Source organism: Drosophila erecta, unplaced genomic scaffold (genome assembly GCF_003286155.1).
Source record: "Drosophila erecta strain 14021-0224.00,06,07 unplaced genomic scaffold, DereRS2 tig00000000-arrow-pilon, whole genome shotgun sequence".
In the NCBI taxonomy this organism is placed as follows: Eukaryota; Metazoa; Arthropoda; class Insecta; order Diptera; family Drosophilidae; genus Drosophila; species Drosophila erecta.
Window position 1 is genome coordinate 10,564,921 of NW_020825194.1, and position 14,527 is coordinate 10,579,447.

At 42.8% G+C, this 14,527-nt stretch overlaps 1 protein-coding gene across 1 annotated transcript in view; it reads right to left on the minus strand.

Annotated features, from left to right (window-relative positions):
• The window catches only part of LOC6555421 (mushroom body large-type Kenyon cell-specific protein 1), a 57,307-nt gene extending 48,385 nt beyond the window's left edge, over nucleotides 1–8,922 (minus strand). Inside the window, exon 1 of the mRNA XM_026984053.1 lies at nucleotides 8,688–8,922. The gene's annotated coding sequence lies outside the window, so the exon portion shown is untranslated. The remainder of the gene's footprint in view (nucleotides 1–8,687) is intronic.
• Between the last annotated feature and the right edge of the window lie 5,605 nt (nucleotides 8,923–14,527).

The window sequence follows — 14,527 nt, forward strand, 5'->3', positions numbered from 1 at the left end:
GAAGCGAGCAAGCGAGATGGCAGATTGAGCGATTCTTAGGGCCAGCCCAACGCCCTCCTTTTGGTATTATTTTAAGTAATTTTCTAATTAAAACTAAATCGAGTTTCCCTCCAAGGAAATGCCAAACATTCCCTGGCATATCCGTTGATACAGCTGGGCTGTCACACACAAATATGCAAAGTCAATGCTTATTTTGAGCTCTGCGGCTTCCTGCCTTTCGCATCGGGCTGGGAATCGGAGACAGGCCCAGATACTCGTTGGCATGGTGTAGCTATAACTATCTGTCTATATGTGTGTACATAAATATATATGTACGTGCTACAGATACAAAAGCTAAGGGGAATTCGTTCAGTCGAAAGCTTTTTATAATAAATGCCACAAGTATCTGGTGGCTGTCGTTATTCGTATCTCGCTCGCCTGCATTTGATTTCATAAATAAAACAAAATATCAAGGCCGCCCTGTAGAAGCTAGAAACTTGTAGCCATATAATGTGTACTGCATTGCTTTGGAATATATGGCATACGAAATCACAAAAATGCCAGCAATTGATTGGCTGGCCAAAGGTTCTGCTCTACTCAGTACTGTTCAGTACTGAGCTGTTCTGTTCTGAGCCACGAACGATCTCAAAATGTTGCCTAGAACAAAACGAGTTAATATCAATTGGATTGGTTTTGGTTCAGCTCGGTTCGGCCGGGATTGGATTGGATGTGATCTGGGCACAAAGTGCATTTCGGCTAACCAGTTAACCAGTTTGGACCGACTGCAATCGATTCTCATTCTCATTAGCTCAAAGTTGAAGTTGAGGTGCTGAATTTTAGCCAATGTTAAGGCCTTGAAAGCGTTTTGCAATATTTTTTTCTATTGTTCCAATTGCTGGAGATGCTTTGCATGCCTGACAGCCTTCGCTTTTTGTTATTCTAAATACGCAATTTGCATGGCAATTTTTTTACACTCTTTTCGCCATTCATATTCATATCCAATCGATGAATTTATTAGTAATTTATCGTTTTTGTGACTGCCCGGAAAAAGGCGGAAATAATCGCTTACAATTTGCTATATTTTTTATCGCCCCAAAGTGTTCTCATAATTTTATTAATTATGTGCTGCTTGTTTTTAGATTTACTTTCTAGCGAATTTGTTTTGTGGATTGCATGGCGGCTGATTGCATGATCTTTTTATTGTGATGATCGACCTTCGCATAGTAAAATGTATTCATTAAAGTGCTTTAAATTGTGCAAATATGTTAATTTCGCTAATTTGAATGGGAATAATATGTTAATCAGCGTGCAAAACATGAGGAAGCTGGGCTTGTCTTAAGCGAAATATTTAAGGGGGCTTAACGTTTAGGGGAATTTAATTTCTTCTTGCATATTTAAATTGTTGAAATACTGAGTAATACTTCCCAATATTTGTATGTATAAGGTGTGGGCAAGGCTAAAACAAATTAGTGCGGGCTACCCTGTCGTATGAGTAATTTTAGCCGGCAGTGGCTATAAATCCTACTTATCTAGCTTCAGAATATCCGCTGACCCTGGAGTTGATGTCCGCTGACTACCAGCAATGACAACTCTCACCTGTTGCAAGTTGCTGCGGGCGTGTGCAACAAGCGCAGGCAGCAACATCGACTAACTAAGGCGAGATGAGCACGCGCCACAACGGCAACACAATGACAGGAAGATCGAAAACGAAACCAAAGTCAAGTTGCTGGTTAGTTAACTGGCCAACTAACTGGCTAACAGGCTAACAGGCTAACTGGCTAACAGGCTGCTGCTGGCTCAGTTATAGTAACACACATTCGCTGTTGCCTCGCCGCAGTCATTGTATGCAGTCAAGCGCATTTCCATTTCTAACGTTGATCTGCGATCTGCGGCCCAGAGCCCCACGACTCCACTCCACTGCACTCCACTCCACTCCGCACCCAGCAACCACTCCATTGAGCCTGGTTAGTAAGGTCGAGCCTGCCCCTCGTTCATGGCCCAGCTCACCTACAAAAACGGCCAAGAAAAAGGCAACAAAAAAATAAAACCCGGCAACAACTGAGGAAAGACAAGTTTCGAGGCGGCTCACCAAGTCTTGCCATTGGACTTGCTCTTGGCTGGACTTGGCCATTGGCTGATTTATTGTGCATATGGGCAGTAGACTGCACTTGACCTCAATGAAGTGCTGCTGTTGAGGTGCTCAAGCCGTAGCCGAAAGTGCCAAAAACTTAATTTCCTGCCAGCAGACGCACAAAAAGGCACAAAACTGGCAAGTTTGCCGTTGACACTGATTGCATAAACGGGTTGAGAACGCCCCCGGAGATGTTTTTAAATCAAATAATGAAACAAGAGGAGAATTGCTGCCACTGCTGCCACTGCTGCAGTGCAGCTTCAACAGCAAAACAACAAAGTGGCCTGGCATCCGTGTCTCTGTGGGTGAAATGAAGTTAAATGCCGCTCAAGGATGCTAAATGTGCCATGTCGAAATGTGTTGTCTGTGCATTTGTATGGAACTATTTGGCTGCCGGCATTGTGTGTGTCGGTGCTCATTGTCCCTATCTACTTCGTTGTATATGTGCGAGTGTGTCTGTACATAACTGTTGCATGCCGATGAGCAACAGGAGCATTGTCCCTGCCCCAGCTGCCCCAGCTGCTCCTGCTGCTCCTGCTACTGGCATGTGGCACATTTTCGACATGTTTTGTTGAGCATTTTGGCAGCAGAAATAGCAAAAGCAGCAGCGACACTATCTGGCTGCTCCTCGTTGCCCGTTACAATCTGCAGGAAATGTGAAAATAACGTTACGAAACTTTTTCGTTGCAATATGCGCAACAGGAGGCAGCAGCAGCAGCAGCAGCAGCAGCAGCAGTGGAAGCTACCAATACAGCAGCAGCACCCACAAAAAAGCCACCCCAAACCCATCAGGACTTTGTTTTTTGCTCTGACTTTGCTTGTTTTTTGGCTGCTGCCATTGGATGGCTGGGTGTGGGTTCGGGTGGCTCCTCCTCTGCTGCCTGCTCCTCTAAACACCCAGCTCTCTGGAAGTCTGTCTTCGTTTTCATTTTATTTAGTTTTCACCACCTCCAGCGCCCCAACCGCCCAGTTCATCCCATCCCATTGCCTCCACCTTTCCCATGCCGCCTCTCAACTTTTTTATTTTGCACTATATATTTGGGTACAACGACTTGTTGCTTTGTCTGTGTGTAGCATGGGTGTGGCTGCTTGTTTACCAACACCAGCAACTAAACACCCTCACACAGAGCACAAAACCAAACCAAAAGCGCAGCAAAACACCCATCCGCCCCGTATGCTGGTTACGTATACGACCTGTGCCACGTCGAGTGTCATATGTGCTGCTGCTTGTTTTATGATGTCAGTTTCGGGTTTTATTAAAACTGCCTGAAGATATATGCGATGACTTCTTTGGCCGCCTGCCCCGCCTGCCCCTCCCCTTCGACCTTTGGATTGCCACCTGGCTAACGGCTAACCGGCGCTGCAAATGCACTTTTTTCATAAATATGTGAGCAGGCCAAATGCATCACATTTGCGTTTTTATATGTATTAAAGTTGGTCGCCTTAGTGCCTCATAATTTGTTATCGCTGTTGCTTTTTATAATAATAAAGGAGTACTTCCGGCTATGCATAAATTTTATTTTAATTTTTATTTGACAATCTACACTAGTTTTTTTAATGACTGTAAACATTTTCTTGGCACGTTTTCATTGAGAGTTGTTCTTTTAGTGATGTAATATTTGCTAGTGCTGATGACTATCGCTTCACTTTCGCCGCCTTAGCTGCTACTTAACTACAGTTTTTATGGTTTTATGACTTCCTTCATTTTTTTTCGGTGTGATTATTGCTTTTCTCGCCGTTGCATCGCTGCCGCCTCCTCTGCTCCCTTTTGCCCGCCTTATCAATTTGCGAAAAAAGAGACTTTGGGTCTTCCGATTCGCGATTCGCAGCGCCGCTTACAAATTGAGGTCACCTTCAAAATTATCAAATTTCGCCCGAAATGATTAACTCGACAAACACGAAAATGTCCGACCCCTCGGAAAAGCCCTCGTCTCGAAATTGTATAAAGAATAAAAGCGGCAGCAGCAGCACACTATACACGCTCGTTTGCCAGCAAAAACCTTATCTTTGTTACACAAAAATAAAAAAAAAAGGAAAACAACAAGGCGACGATGTTGTTGATGATGATGAATTTGCCCTGATTTCGACACAAAAACAAACAAAAAAATGGAAAAGTGCAAGACTGAAAAAAAGAAAGAGCGGCGTTGTAAACTAAAGAAGCGAAATAGAAACAAAAATTAGATAAGGCGAAATTGAGTCGCAGGCCGACAAAGCGACCAGAAGTTTTCCAGCAATTCGCGAAAAAGTGAAAAAAAATGCCACAAAAATGTGACAAAAAACGAGCAACGAAAAAAAGTGGAATTATGAACAGTGCAGCAAAGTACAGCGCGTGTGTGGCCTCGCCGGTAGGGGGAAAGAGAGGGCGCGATTGCGGACCGGAGGAATAGGAAAATATTTTTTTTCACCAGTTGTCTAAATAACGAAGCCAGAAAGCAAACGAACTAAATTGCTGAAAAAATGCAACAAAAAAATACAAAAAAACAGCAATGGCGGAATGAAAATAAACGAAAACGTAACAAAAATCAATTGTCGCCAACCAAACGTCAATACAAGTGGTCGTGCGTGTTGCCCTCTCTTTCTGCCCCCGCCAGCCGTCCTTGTCTAAATGTTTGGGTATGGGTAATTCGCGTCCGTGTGAGTATCGTCAAAATTCAGCCGCAATTGAAACCATTTGTAAGCGGGAAAGAGGCGAGTTCTATGAATTTAATTGTTGCGTCGACAACGGCAAAATAAAAACAAAAACCAAAAAATAACGAATTTTATATAAGACAATTTTCAGCAGCTTTGTAACAAAGGTTAGAGTTTTGGATTTAATTTTATTTAATTGAATAATGGCAAGTGAAAAAGTTTGTGCAGTCATTCAAGTTTTAGCCAAAAGCCATTCAATTTATTTATTTTATTTAGTGATTCCTTTTTATAGATTATTTTTAATGCCCTTCCATTTTATTCCTTCAATCCCACCTTTTGCCATTTAAAATATCAATTAAGATAACAAGTTGTAAAAAATAAATTATAAAATTAAAACACAATCCATGCAAACCATATTGAAAAGCACGATATCATAAAATGGCTCCGTTTTCTATGGAATATCTAAAAAACAGAGGCAAACGTGTTTGTTTGCAGTAAATGATGCCGCAAATAATTTGCGAAAAAAACGCTGGAAAATATGAAAAAAACAGGTATGCAAGTATGAATAAAAAAAATGCGAAAATATTTGTCCCGCGTTTTTGTATTTTCATTTTCTATTTCTCGCAAATTTGTTGTATATCTTTTTCTTTTTGCGAGAACAGTTGAATTGATATTTGCGAACGTTGTTGGCCAGTTTTTCTTTTTTGTTGCTGCCGACTAGTTTTTTGTTTGGAATTTTTTCGTTGCTGTGCAAAAGGTGATAAGCTCAAGGACAATATGGCAGTTTGGCATTGCCGGTGCGCTGTTGCTGCACTCGCCTAAAAATTGTTTGTTCAATTGTGTTTATGCATATGGAAAATATCGATTTTGTTTTTGGACAACAATGCGGGGAATGCCAAACGCAATGGCCGTCACACAATTGGCTCTATTAAGGTCGCTGCGCTGTTTAAAGTTTTGCAGTTGGTTGCGGAATGAGGAAGCCGCAATCATAATTGACCAACTCCCATTGTCTTCCCCACCTGTTGCCCAGTGTTTTTTCTCTTTTCAGCCTTGCTTTTCGCTGGGGATTTGACATGGTCAAAGTTAAATTAAAAACATTTATTTATCCCCCCCACACTGCCCCGCCTTCCCCTGCTGAGCTGTTCACTTTTCCCAATCCGAATCCTCGTTTGGGACACGCCTTCTATGTGGAGCATAGCCCAATCTCCTCGGCCAGCTAGAAACAACAACTGCCTGTTGCACCACCTATATACTTCCAGTGCGCTTCCAGTGGCAGCACCACCCACCACCCACCACCCGTCACCCACCCAACCCAAGCGAACTATATAAACTATATAGTGGCGCGGCATGCGGAGGATGCAGAAAAAACTGCGAGAAAGAAGCGAAATACGAAAAATAAGCACAAAAAATCCAAAGCCTCCCAATTGCAGGAGCCATCCCCCAGCCCCCATCCCCCCTAACTCCCCTCCTGCACTCTCATCCTGCGTCCTTCCGAGCAGAGCAACAGTTTCCTTTTCCCAGCGTTTTCGCAGCCACACGAGGATTGGGGTAATACTGAAATCCCACTAAGCTCTGTCGGATTTCGTTGTAAGCAATTTGCGTACAATTTTTAGGTGATTCCAGAATTAAACCAATTTCGAAGCGCAAAGATTGAATGTTGAGTATCTAGATACAAAACTTTAACTTGACTTTGTACAATTCAGTTGACTCTGATGTAGTTCTTCTATGAACCCTTAACTTTAATTTGCAAAATAAATATAAAGCTTAATTCAGATAAGATTAGCTTAGGCTAATATATAAAAATGCTTTTAATTTAATCTAATCTTAATTTAGTATTTTCCCGATCTAGAGCTTAGTTTGGAATGCTCATTCGCCCAAAATGCAGGCATAATTTCGATTAATGCTCACTGTTCTTGAACACACAATAAGCCAGCTTGCAGAAATAAAAGTGAATCACGCATTTTCCTGGGCGTAGATGTATAGATGCAGAACACTAGACCCTTGGCTTTTGGAGTGTGAGTCACTCGGCGAGCGATAAATGCATGGCGACTACTGCCCGACTTCCCGGAGTGGCAGCAACTTGTTGCCGTTGCTGTTGCTGTTGCTGTTGTTGCAACATCTAATCCAATCCAAGGCGAACAATGGCGAATGCAAATGCAGATGCAACCACTTCCTTTTGTCTGCCGGAGGAGGCGAGTTGAGGAGGCCGTGTTGCAATTGCCGTTGTGCCGCTGATGTTGCCCGTGTTGCCCGTGTTGCTGGTGCTGTGTTGTTGCTCGCTGCCTTGTGTTGATGGTCAAGGTCATGAACCTGTTCCAATAACTCGTTTCTTACGTGCAGCATACACACACACACACACACACACACACACACCAAGGAAGGCAGACTGGTAGTCAGATGGCTGTGTTGCATGCTGCCGCCTGTTGCACTCCAGTCTAATGCTAATCCTGGCCAGCAGCCAGCAGCCAGCGGCTTGCAGCCGGGATGACTAATGGGTATCCGCACAAATCAATTTGAGAACATGAAATTAAATTTCAATCCATCTCGCCTTCTGTCGCCTCAGCGTCAAATTAAAGCTGAAAACTTGCCGTCGTCGTTGTCGTTGTCGTTGTCGTGAAATGCGGAAAAGTCTCAAGGACAACGGCGAGTGAAAAGAAAATTGCCACGCGTGGGCGGCACATCAGTCTGCCCCCACCCCCCACCACCCACCGTCCTGCCGACTGATTCATTGTCTTATTTTTTCCATCTATGTGGCAGTCAGACTGTGTCATAAATCGCCACAAATGAATTATTCGAAATCAAATGCAATTGTGCACAAAGCGAATCACTTGGCGAAAAATCTATATAAAACAATAATAATAAAAACATCAGGCGCAGCGTTTTCCGTCTGTCAACTTGAAATTAGAAGCGCATTAATTAGATATTTTTATTATTCTCTCGCACTTAATTCGCATCCACTTCTGTTGTCTTTCTCTATTTTATTTTTTAATTGTTGTACATATTATTTTCATTCAAATTCAATAAATTTCAAGTTGACATTTATATTTGCGCATTAATTGGCCGTTTAGATTTCCGCATATTACATTTTTTGTCCCTCATAAAGGAAAAACACATTCAAGTCCATTGTAGGTGGCAGATTGTTTGGAAAAGCGAGGGATTGGGGAGGGGTATCTACGCCCATGAGAGGCACTTGTTGGGCTTCCGAATGCATTTGTGTTGATTTCTTGAGCCGATGGAAAGTTTTTCAGCTTTTTATAAACACTCGATTAATTTTCACGAATTGCTTTGCATTTGAGTAACAAGACTTTAATTAAATCGGTTCATATTACTAAGCAGCACATGAATTCTTATCAAATTATTCCCTATTCTAGAATGATCCATTATAGTTTCTTTTGAGCAACGAACATTCTTAAAGTGAATCTGTGCAATAATTGAAGATGACTCACAGGCATTTCGAGTCATCGATTTAGTCAACAGAACCGATCCCATAACAATTGGAAAATGCATGATCCGGCATATCAACTTTTCCATTAATAATACTACTGGAAATCCGGAAATGTTATGTGTAAACTCAAGCAGTTTATTAGTATTCAAGTCTTTGGTAATAAATAGATACTTTATATGATAGTTCCACAAATTAGTTACTATGATTATAATGCAAATGGGGCTACTTGATTCAGGGGAATCCCAGAAAAAATCCTTTACAAAATTGATAGGAAAATATCTACACTGAAGATAATCAGTACGCAGTTAAGAGAGAGACATAGGTAAGGCGCAGCGCTAGTTAAAAAATGCATAAAATAACAAAAAAGTTTAATTGAAACAGACATAATTTAATTAATTTTTGTTTTGTTTGCAAAGAACCCAAAACCGCTGGCTCATGATTTTTACCCAACTCTGATGTATGTACATAAATAAATGGAATGAATAAAAAAGATTTCTTACTCACTTTTCGTGGCAAAGCGTCCCAATATTTACAAGCTCATTTATGTAAATATGTAAAAATTTGTGGTGTTTTTTTATGCAGTTGTGTAAAAACGGTTGACTTTGTTGGTGGTATTTGTTTTTAATGTATTAAACTTTTTTTGCTACTACTCATTTATTTGTGGTGTCACAGCACTTTTGCATTTTCAGCTCTTTGTTACTTTTGAAATTGCTCGTTTTTTGTTTTTAGTGGCCTGGCGTGTCAACTAAAAAATATTTTGTCATAAGAAAAACGCATGTAAAAGGTTTTTCTCTCAGTTTTCGTTGTTGCTGTTGTTGTTGTTGCTGTTCCCGCTGTTGCTCGGGAAGAGGAAGCACGTTAAAGGTAGTGTGCATGTGCATGTGCATGTGTGTCTCTGTGTCTCTGTGCCTGTGTGTGAGTAGAAAATAAATACAAATTCGCACACCGCGACCAGCGTCAACAACAAACAAGCAGCAGCAACAACAACCACACTGGCAGAACGACGTTACTAATACGCAAGAGCGCCGGCAGCGACGCCGGCTCCGAACCCAAATCGGTCCGAGCCAAGAATCGCCTGTCGTCTGGCCAGCGAGGAGAACGGAGATTGGAGATTGGAGAATCTCGCGGAGAAACCGATTCTGGCGAGACTATCCCACTATCGGTGTATCCAAGTAACCGAGAATCCGAGGAAGCGAGTAGCCGAGTAGTCGAGTAGTCGAGTAGCCGAGAAGTCGAGAAGTCGAGAAGCCGAGAAGCCGAGAAACCGAGAATGCGAGAATCCGAGAATCCGAGAATCCGAATCCGAATCCAAATCCAAATCAGCGGGGCCGGGACCGAAGCGAACCGCTCGAGCTGACGGACAATGAAGCTAAAGCCAGCCTGCCACAGCTGAGCAGCCCGCTGCAGTCGCGTTCGGCGAGCGGATGCACTCACGCACACATGCAGCCGCGCACTTGCACTCGGCCAGAAATGCATTCGCACAAGTCACTCAAAGAGCGGGAGAGGGAATGAGAGAGAGAGCGCGCGGTCGCGAGAGCGAGTTAGCCGGCTTGCGTGCAGCTGTATGGGTGCCTTCATTCATGGCAGCCGGTAAAAAAAGGCTAAAAGCGAAATTGGTTAACAGAGCGACAGAGCAAGAAGCTAGAAGTAGCTGTTGGGGAAAAAAGGCGAAGAAAAAGAAAATGGTGGCTCGGAGCGCGCTCGATTTTCCGCTCAAGTCGCGGGAAAGGCCAAGAGCAAGTACAGTGCAATTTTTAATTGCACACACACACACACACGCACAGAGACTCACACACACACACACATGCACAAAGCACGCTCTCTGAGAATTTCGCACATATTTTTTATTCAACCAGCATTTTGTTATCGAGTTTGTAAAATATTTGCAACGACTCGCCGCCAGTAGTGGTTTTTTCATTCCATTTTTCCCCGTTCAGCCTCAGTTTTTGGTGGGTTTTTGAGTTTTCGACTTGAGGTCCGCGACCGAATCGCCAGCGTTCGGCACTGGAGGCGCTCACTCACCGCTCGAAATGCAACTGGCGGCCAGCGTCGAAGCGAACCGATCCGAGCCGGCTATACGTCTATATATTCCACATCCACTTCCCACATCGGCGGCTCTTCTCGTGGGCGGGGGGCGGTGGGCGGGGAGCGGCGTGGGGCACGCGGAAATCGGCGGGAGGAATACGTAGCCTACCGTTGCACATGCACTTTTTTAGTTTTTATTTTGGTTTCGAGCTTTTATTGTTTTCGCTTTTTTTGCGGTGCGAATGTCGAGTGCTACAGCGCACTCGAAATTAATATAACTGATTTGGGTTTCCACTTTGAAGAGTGGCGACTATTGTGAGAAAGTCGGTAAAGGATCTTTGGATGGTGACCCCCAAAAGATTGAGCGATCGATAATTGGGTAATTAAGAATAGGCCCCAGATAAGCGTCGCACTTTTCCAGGAAACATTATAGTGCTCTACTCGAGGGTCGCAGAAGTGTAAACAATCCTATCAGTTCTATAACCCAAATACCTCTGTTGAGCCTTATACAATATAACCACCATAGACTTTTCTTGTATTTGACTGGTCAAAATTATTGCCCAAATACTTGTCAAATTGTTGATATTTTTTGTAATTTATTGCAAACCAGCTATTTACTTTGGCTGGAACTTCAAGACTTCATATTTAAGTAGTTATGGCAAGACACTTATAAGATTATCTTATAGCCTTTAATAAGGCCTGACTAAGTCGCCTGAGAACCCCGAAACGTCCAATTGACTGACTGAGAAACTGAGTGAGTAGCTCTTATTAGCCAAAAGCCTCAACGAGGAACTGATTGCGCACCTCGGCAACTGACCAACTGCGAAACTGACGAGCTGACGAGCTGACTGACTGACCAACTGAGCAAATGACGGACTGAGAACAGAGTGCAATTCGAGTCGACTTGCAGCGACTCAATTGCATGTCATTGTAGACGAAAATATTTGTAGTTTTATTGTTATTATTCTCCTTATTTTTTGTGCAGTTTTTCGGCGTTGACTTGGCGTTGGCGTTGACTGGAACAACTTATGGACCGGACCGATGGAGAACGAGATGTGGGCGGTGGAGGGGCAGCTACTTGGGGGCTACGGGGGGAGGGGCTACTCTGGGCCTGGCCCCTGGTCTCTGCCAGAATTTTGAGTCGTGACTGGTTTCAAGGTCCCTCAATTAATGCGAAAATTTCGTTGTAATTTTTGTGCCGCTTTTTTGTTGTTGTGCTGCTTGTGTTTGCATGATTGTAAATGAAAGAAACAAAATTCGTGTATAATAAAAATAGTAATTGTTTAGTTGGTTTCGCTTTTCTTTTTTTTTGTTTGTTTTTGCTGTTTTGTAATTTGTTTTGGTTTTATGTGCTGTGGCAGAATTGCTTTTTTCGAATGCTATTCTAATAAGCGAAATATTTGTGCATTTAATTGCGCTCGCAAACGACCTTGAAGTTGTTTGCACAGATCTGACATTTGTGGGGTCGCAGGGGTGACAATTGGGGTGGGAAAATTGCTGCCTAAGACTATGTAACATTGAAAATCAATTAAAAAAATGTGATATTTATTTAGACACCCAACCAATTATCCAGATACGATATAAAAAGAATATGATTTCAAGCCAAAATACGACGATAATCACTTGATCAAAAATAAAAAACTCTCAAGGACTGGCAGCCCGCTTTAAATTGCATCTTCCGGTGAATCAGAAAAAGTACCAAAAAAACGCTCTTGCATAATTATCCTTTGAGCTTGAAGCCCTGCCCACCCCTGCTTGCCCAGATGGATGCCCACATCCGCTGTAGAACTGCAGTCGTCGTCCTCCTCTCAACCACTCGAGCACTCGGCACAAGTATGACCGAAAAAAGAAGCAAAAACAAGGAGCAGCCGAAAAAAAGCAGAACTTCAAAACATAATGTCGCCATCAAGGAACACATATAATTGCTGTATTTACAAAAGATAAAATCGGCGACAACATGCACACGACCCGAACTTGTCGAAAGGAAAAAGTGCAGCAGAGTCCCGGTGAATATGGAAAAAATGGTTGAATGACGAACCAAGCAATTAAAATTAAAACCACGTAAGCAAATGCGACAAAAACCCCCGAAAATGTCGACGAAAAGCGGTGAAAGGGGAAGGGGGGAGGGGGGTTGGGGGGTAGAGACACTGCAAAACTGAAAAATCCACCCCAATGCAATTGCATTCTGTACACAAAAGATGCACGAACCAAAACGTGCAATTTGTGTTGAATGCATTTCGAAAAAAGCAAACAAAAATCGGCAAAAAAGTTCCCCAAAAAAATGGTATGCAATTTTTGCATAATGAAAAATGCAGCAGGCAAAACACACACATACATGTGCACACATACATGTGCAGTCTATAATGAAACGCACGGTATGCACGGGCATTGAAAGCTGAGCTGCAAGCCGAGTTGAGCTGCAATCCAGACCCAAAAATATATTCTAAAATTAAAATGCAACGGCCTGACGCAATGCAAACAGCCAAAGGGGTGCAAACACAGACACAGACACTCACACGCACTCACACTCCCAGTTGCATTACGCACACCACTGCAGCTCGCAGCTCGAGTACAAAGAATGCATTTTTGTGCATCTTGAAGATACTCTCCGCTCCGCAGGAACAGGAAGAAGGGCAGGAGCGGCTCGACTGCCGCAGGGTTTAAGGGTCCGGACGCCCAGACTCTTCGGCTCGATTAATGAACAATCTTCAAGTGCGTTTCTCCAGCAAAATTATGCATTTCCTCATTTACTGACAGATAGGAAGGTAAACGCAAAGTTACCATGCCCTTTAAATGAATGAATTTCAGCTTCAAGAATAAATACTGCACCCAAAAGCCTTTAAAAATGGTAATAAATGTATTTTATTTATTTAATATTTTTTCTGATTTTATGAAATTCATTAGAATTGAAAGGAAGAACTCTGAAATTCCAAGTTGCTCTAGAAACAGTTGCTGATTTTGATAAGAACTCGGAAAAACACAATCCATTTCATATGTAATTTGTATAGTTAGTTATTCCATAAAACTATTTTCATTATTTGTTTATTTTATTATGTGTATATATAGGGGCAACAAGGCACCTTTTCAAAGGGCAAGCAAATGGACAGCGCCCAAGTCCACCGTTTGATTGGGCCAAATGAGAAGCGCCAAAGCGCCGCGCAGGAAGCCAATTGCATCCGTTCTAAGTCAGAACAGCGGCGTTTGGCAATTGGCAACTTTCAACTGGCGGAACTGGCGGAACTGAGCCAAGTGCCAACTCTGGAGCGGAAGTAGCTGAAATGAGCTTGGGAACGACTGCGTCGAGTGGGCAATGCGATGGACTAAAACACGGCCATCGTAAATAATGAGGCGAAATTAAACTCGCAATTAGATGAAAATCAAGATAAATCAGTTATAATAGCCAGATGCTTAAGCGGAATTAAGAGTAAGTGCCACAGACATTAGGCGACATGTGGCAGTGGTGGAGAATGTGGTCTTGATCCGGTTATGGCCAATCGAGCACAGCGATCGAGGTCCCCAAGGATCAAGATCACGCCGCTTCAGGGGGCACCCAAGGGATCAAGATCGACCGATAGGAAATGCTCGAAATAATGTGCAAACAACAATGCTGAATCACTTTTCCCGCTGATTGCTTGCTGAAACATGCCCCCTTTTCATTTGCACTTGTTCCTTTTAGCCAGCAGTCGTTAAAGACCTGCTCACAAAGGCGAGCCCGCCAAGGCAAAGATTAATGCAAAAATAAATTAATTTGCATGCCGATTAACGAGTGCCGTATTTTGCGTACATTCTGCTGATAAAGTAAATAAGCTGTGTTACCGTGCATTAATAACATCATAATATATTTTTAATTATATTTTATAAGCCGCAATTACTTTGGGACCTTCAATCTGCTTTCCCCAATTCGATTTCCTCCTACGCTGAGTGTGTGCGTGTGTATCTGTTTGTGTGCGTGTGGCATGACCTCATGTGGCACTCGCAGTGCCGCGTAAGAGTAAACGAAAAGATCCAACCAAAATAAATAAACCCCAAACGCAATGAATTCAGCAAATAAGCAAAAGTAAACTGGGAAAACTGACAGCCGCCCAGCGGCAAGCCAATGACCAAGAATCGGCGACAACAACAATCGAAAAGCTCACAGTGATTGCTGCAGTTGCTGCTGCTGCAGCAGTTGCTGCTGTTGCTGCTGCTGCTGCTGCTGCTGCTGCTGAGGCCAAGGAACTCGAGAGCAATACAAAATTGCTTGGCCTTGGTCAGGCACAGTGCACACATATAAATATTTTAAATGTTTCTTTCCTTTTGCTTTTCTTTTCGATTTGTTG